This window comes from Psammomys obesus, unplaced genomic scaffold (assembly GCF_907164565.1).
Source record: "Psammomys obesus unplaced genomic scaffold, mPsaObe1.curated_primary_1811, whole genome shotgun sequence".
Taxonomy (NCBI): domain Eukaryota; kingdom Metazoa; phylum Chordata; class Mammalia; order Rodentia; family Muridae; genus Psammomys; species Psammomys obesus.
The window spans coordinates 1,867,466-1,873,594 of NW_026592439.1; positions in this window are offsets into that span (position 1 = coordinate 1,867,466).

Consider the following 6,129-nt stretch of genomic DNA (forward strand, 5'->3'; position numbering starts at 1 on the left):
ATCTCCTCCCTGCCCCTTTCCAAGTCCACTGATAGGGGAGGATCTCCTCCCCTTTCATCTGACCTTGGTTTATCAGGTATCTTCAGGACTGGCTGCAAAGTCCTCCTCTGTGGCCTAGCAGGGCTGCTCCTCCCTCCGGGAGAGGTGTCAAGGAGCCAGCCATCGAGTTCATGTCAGAAATAGTCCCTGTTCGCCTTACTAGGGTACCCACTTGGATACTGAGTTACCATGGCTTACATCCGAGCAAGGGTTCTAGGTTATATCATACATGGTCCTTGGTTGGAGAAAGTCTCATAAAAGACCCCTGTGCCCAGATATATTTGGTCCTTGTGGAGCTCCTGTCCTCTCCAGGTCATAATAACTCCCCCTTCTTTCATATGATTCCCTGCACTCTGCCGAAGGTTTGGTTATGAGTCTCTGTATCTGCTTTGGTACAACAACTCCACAATAAAAGGAACTAATGTTCATTGGTCACTGTTATCTATTAACATCAATGGACTCAACTCTCCAATAAAGAGACACAGACTAACAGATTGGGTGTGGAAACAGGATCCAACCTTCTGCTGCATTTTCTTTACTGAAACCTTAGTTTATTTGTTTAACTAACACTCAAACTTCCTACCAGAGCTGTGGAAATTTTCATATAGATAGATATGGTTGAACATGTCGGGTAATTGGCCTATGTAATTTATTTATTTACACTTCTATTTATGTAGTTTCTTTTTGTCTTAAGGTCACCATTCTGGAATCCGTCCATGCCTCTTTTTCCCGCTGAATTGGTTTCGTGTCTGTCAGTGTTGCAACTCTGTAACCCTAGATTTTTTTTTCCTTCATCAATATTCTTCTTTCTGTTAGTTTCTCTCTTTTCTGGGTCCCTTGTTTTAACAAGTTACCCTTTAATAACTTCCTGAGAAAGTACAATGTGGGTTATTACCTCCACTGAAAATGTGTTTACCCTAGCCATTTAGGCTGTGGATGTATATATTTAGCTTAGACATGATTTCTTCTCATGGTTATGAAGGACTTGACTCATTGTCCTTCTGCCTTCTAGACTAATTGCTTAAAATCCGATTTCATTTGAAATCTTTAGCTAAGATAAATTTCTCCTTTTCATCTTCCTTTACCTCAAGATCTCTATTTAAGTGTCACATGATAATGCCTTTGAATGTGTGTTCTTTTCTTATTTTTCCCATGTATGCTAATTACTCAATCTGGAAATTGACAGACTTCAGAATTTTGAAACTTTCATTTCATTGACACAGTTTCTTCTGTTTCCTATTCTGTTCTGGGATATGTAGTTGTTGAGCATGACACCCCTTCTGCCAATCCTCACGTTGGCTACTCCCCACCCCCCATTTTTTATCTATCTTTTTTTTTAACTACACTTTCTGAAAAACTTACTATCTTCCAGCTTGTGACTTTATTAATGGAACAAATGGATTTAATTTCCAAATTTTTTATTTCATAAAAGATTAATTTTATTTCCTGGCATATTCTTATTTCTCACCTAATTTTGGGTATTGGAACCAAACACACATACAACCCCCCCCCCACACACACACACACTCCTCTTTAATGCATTGTCTTTCTTAATTTCATTTTTCTTTTGTGTTTCAGTGTTTTTGTCTCAGCATGGCCTACCTGCATAGAAATCACCCTAGCTGTCCCCCTAGTTTCTAAGAAAGAAGCCTACTAAAAGTTCTGGGAATGTGCCTGTGTACACACTACAGCAAGGTGAGGGCAGGTTTTCTCTGGGATTCATCATTTCTTCATTTGGAATTTCTTTAAAGTTTTCTGGTGGCTTCAGATTTCGCTGCTAGGATTCTGGGAGATTCTGCTACCAGAATTCTCAATGAAGAAGACAATTGGTGGCAGCAGATGGGTTAGGAGAGTCTTTTGTCTTCTTTGTATGTAACTTTTATTTTTTATTGAAAATAGATTTTTTCATACATTATATTCTGATTGCAGTTCATTCTCCCCTAACTCCTCCTAGATCTTCTCCACTTTCCCATGTCCCCACATCTATAGACCATTTGTTTATCTCTCTCTAATAAAAAAACTGATGTCTAAATAAGATAAAATACAAATGAACAAAGAAACAAACCAGAATAAGACAAAACAGAACAAACAGACGAAAAACAAGCCAAATGGGGAAAAAAAACCCCACAAGAAATAATACAGATGTATAGACATACACATTTGCACATACAGAACACACATATAAAAAGTTGGGAACTAAAATACATTTAAGGTAAGAAAAATACCCAAAGCATTATGAGACGAAAAAACCCTCCAAAACCACCAATGAGTTTGTTTTGCGTTAGCCATAATGGGTATGAGATCTGTTCTTTTTTTTTTTTTATTTTTTTGTATTTTATTTTTTTCTTATCAGTTACATTTTATTAACTCTGTACCCCAGCCGTGTCCCGATCCCTCATTCCCTCCCAGTCCCTCCCTCCCTCCCTCCTCTCCACCGAGATCTGTTCTTAAGTATGATTTCTATACTTACGTGAGACGACATTAGGAAAAAAAACTAACTTTCCTTTGCAAGTTTGGCTATCAACTGAAGATAGCTTCTAGATTAGACATTGGTGCTCCTGTCCACTTCCTCTCTGAGCACTGGAACCCTCATCTGGCTTAGATCTCTGCAGGCCTTGTGTATGCTGCCAGTCTCTATAAGTCCTTATGTGTGTCAGTCTTGCATCTAGGCCTTGTTTCCTTGGTGTCTCCCATGTCCACAGGCTCTTACAACCTTTCTGCCTCCTTTTCTACATAGTTCCCTGAGACCTGACAGGAAGAATTTGATGGAGACATCTCATTTAGAACTCGGTGTTCTAAGTTCTCTCACTCCCAACACATCATCTAACTGTGGTTTTCTGTATTTGTTCCTATCTACAGAAGGAGGAAACATCTGTTGGTGGCTGAGCAAGACGCTGATCTGAACATAGCAGAATGCCATTAGGAGCCATTTTAAAGCTACAGTCCTTTACAGAACAGTGGTTTTCACCTAGATACATGGCCTATCTAGTCCTCTGCCACCATTGTGCCAGCGTGTCTTACAGGCAGGCTGTCACTGTTGACCAAGGGTCTGTAACTGGGTTGGCATTTACCTTTCTCCTCTGGTGGTCCCTTCCAGTACCATGAACACTAGTCAGTAGGGGTAAAGCCTCTACGTAGACACCAGCTTGACTTCTGTGTCTAATGAGTTATAGCAATAGGGCTGAGGACAGTTTGTGGAGATGACCCAAGAGCCTTGAAAACACCTTTGCTTGTGTGGGAGTTTCCATGGGGACCCTTTTGTTAACAGCTTGACTAGATGTAACCATTCTCAGCACTGGGGGTTTCCTTTAGTGTCTGGAAATGTCCACTTGGAATTTTACCTTTCCTCCTACTTGGTGGATTCATTAATATTTTTTCATATATATATATATATATATATATATATATATATATATATATATATATTTTAAAAAGCTTCTATTTCATCCAGTTTCCATATGATCCTTAAATGGCCCTTAGCTATTCTTTCCTGAATTCCCATCCCTTACCTCCTCTTTCCTCCTTTCCCCATTTGATCCTCCCATTCCAGTCTCTTCCCACCACCTATAACTATCTGTTAGGAAGGAGAAATAATTTTTTTCTTTTTTTAACTTTTATTAATTACACTTTATTCACTTTGTATCCCCCCATAAACCACTCCCTCCTCCCCTCCTAATCCCACCTTACCTCTCCCTTCTTCACACATGCCCCTCTCCAAGTCTACTGATAAGGGAGGACCCCTCTCCTTCCTTCTGATCTTAGTCTATCAGATCTCATCAGGAGTGGCTGTATTGTCATCTTCTGTGGCCTGGTAAGGCTGCTCTCCCGTCAGGGGGAGGTGATCAAAGAGCAGGCCAATCAGTTCATGTCAGAGAACATCCCTGTTCCTATTACTATGGAATCCACTTGGACACTGAACTGCCATGGGCTACATCTGTGCAGGGGTTCTAGGTTATCTCCATGCATTGTACTTGGTTGGAGTATGAGTCTCTGGAAAGACCCTTTGTGTTCAAATTTTCTAGTTCTGTTTGTCTCCTTGTGGAGTTCCTGTCCTCTCCAGATCTTATGATTTCCTACTTCTTTCATAAGATTCCATGAACTCTGCCCAACAGTTGGCCATAAGTCTCAGCATCTGCCTTGATAGTCTGCAGGGCAGAGCCGTCATCAAAACAAAATGAATGTCTACAGATTGGGAAAGAATCTTCACCAACCCTTTATCTGACAGAGGGCTAATATCCAGTATATATAAAGAACTAAAGAAGCTGAAAAGCAACAAACCAAGTAATCCAGTTAAAAAATGGGGAACAGAGCTAAACAGAGAATTCTCGATAGAGGAATATTGAATGGCAGAGAAACACTTAAAGAAATGCTCAACGTCATTAGCCATCAGGGAAATGCAAATCAAAACGACCCTCAGATTTCACCTTATACCCATCAGAATGGCCAAGATGAAAAACTCAAGTGACAACACATGCTGGAGAGGTTGTGGAGAAAGGGGAACCCTCCTCCACTGCTGGTGGGAATGTAAATTTGTACAACCACTCTGAAAATCAATCTGGCGCTTTCTCAGACAACCAGGAATAGTGCTTTCTCGAGATCTAGCCATATCACTCCTAGGCGTATATCCAAAAGAGGCTCAAGTACACAATAAAGACATTTGCTCAACCATGTTTGTAGCATCTTTATTTGTAATAGCCAGAAGCTGGAAAGAACCCAGATGACCCTCAACTGAAGAATGGATACAGAAATTGTGGTACATCTACACAATAGAATATTACTCAGCAATAAAAAATAAGGAAATCATGAAATTTGCAAGTATATGGTGGGAACTGGAAAAGATCATCCTGAGTGAGTTATCCCAGGAGCAGAAAGATACACACGGTATATACTCACTCATATAGACACATAATATAGCATAAACCTACTAAAACATGTACATCTAAAGAACTAATCAAGAGGGAGGCCTCTGACTAAAATGCTCAATCCCCATCCCGAAAGGCAAAGAGGATGGACATCAGAAGAAGAAAACAGGAAACAAGTTAGGAACCTGAAATTTTTTTCTTAACTCCTTTATTTTCTACATAGCACTTCTCCTGCTTGCAAATCTCTGAAGGAAGTGTAAAGCTCCACTATTTTATTTAAATGTAGGCAGTGTATTCACATTGCAGTAAATTGTATTAAAGATGTGGAAATTAGGGCTTTTGGAACTGGAGTGAGCTATAATGTGCCATGAGCCTGCTTGCCATGTACTCAGAGGGATAAGCATCTCTCCTATCCAAGGCTATTTGTAACACAAACATTTTTGAAATAATCATTTAGAACAGAGGCAGTTAATGCTCTCTTTGAAAGATGTGCAGAAATGCAGGAGATCTGAGTAGAATTATCAAAGTAAGTTCTAATATGTATAACAAAACCAAAATGGGGAGTAGTGTCCATTATATGTGGCCGATGGTGGGGGTAAATACCAGACTCCATAATACAGTATAAAAAAGCATCCAGCCTACAACTCCTGCTCAGATGTAGCCCATGATATCTCAGTATCCAAGTGGGTTCCCTATTAAGGGGAACAGGAACTGTCTCTGACATGAACTCAGTGGCAGGCTCTTTGTACCACCACCACCCCGGGGGAGAGGGAACAGCCTTGCCAGGCCATAGAGGAGGACAATGCACCCAGTCCTGCTGAGACCGGATAAGCTAGGGTCAGACAGAAGGGGAAGAGAACCTCCTTTATCAGTAGACTTGGAGAGGGGAATGGGAGGAGATGAGGGAGGGAGGGAATGGGAGGGAATGAGGTAGGGTGCTACAGCTGGAATACAAAGTGAATAAACTCTAATTAATATAAAAAAGTAAAATTTATTTATAAAAAGATTCAGCATCACCTATAGAAGAAAAGATGTGTAGTGTTTACAAAGATATATATTCAGTGAAAGGCCATCTAACCTCTTGTTGTATATAAGAAAATATATGGTATATACTCACTTTTAAGTGGATATTAGACATATAATATAGGATAATCATACTAAAATCTGTACACCTAAAGAAACTAAGCAAGAAGGAGGACCCTGGGTAAGATTCTCAATCTTCATTCAG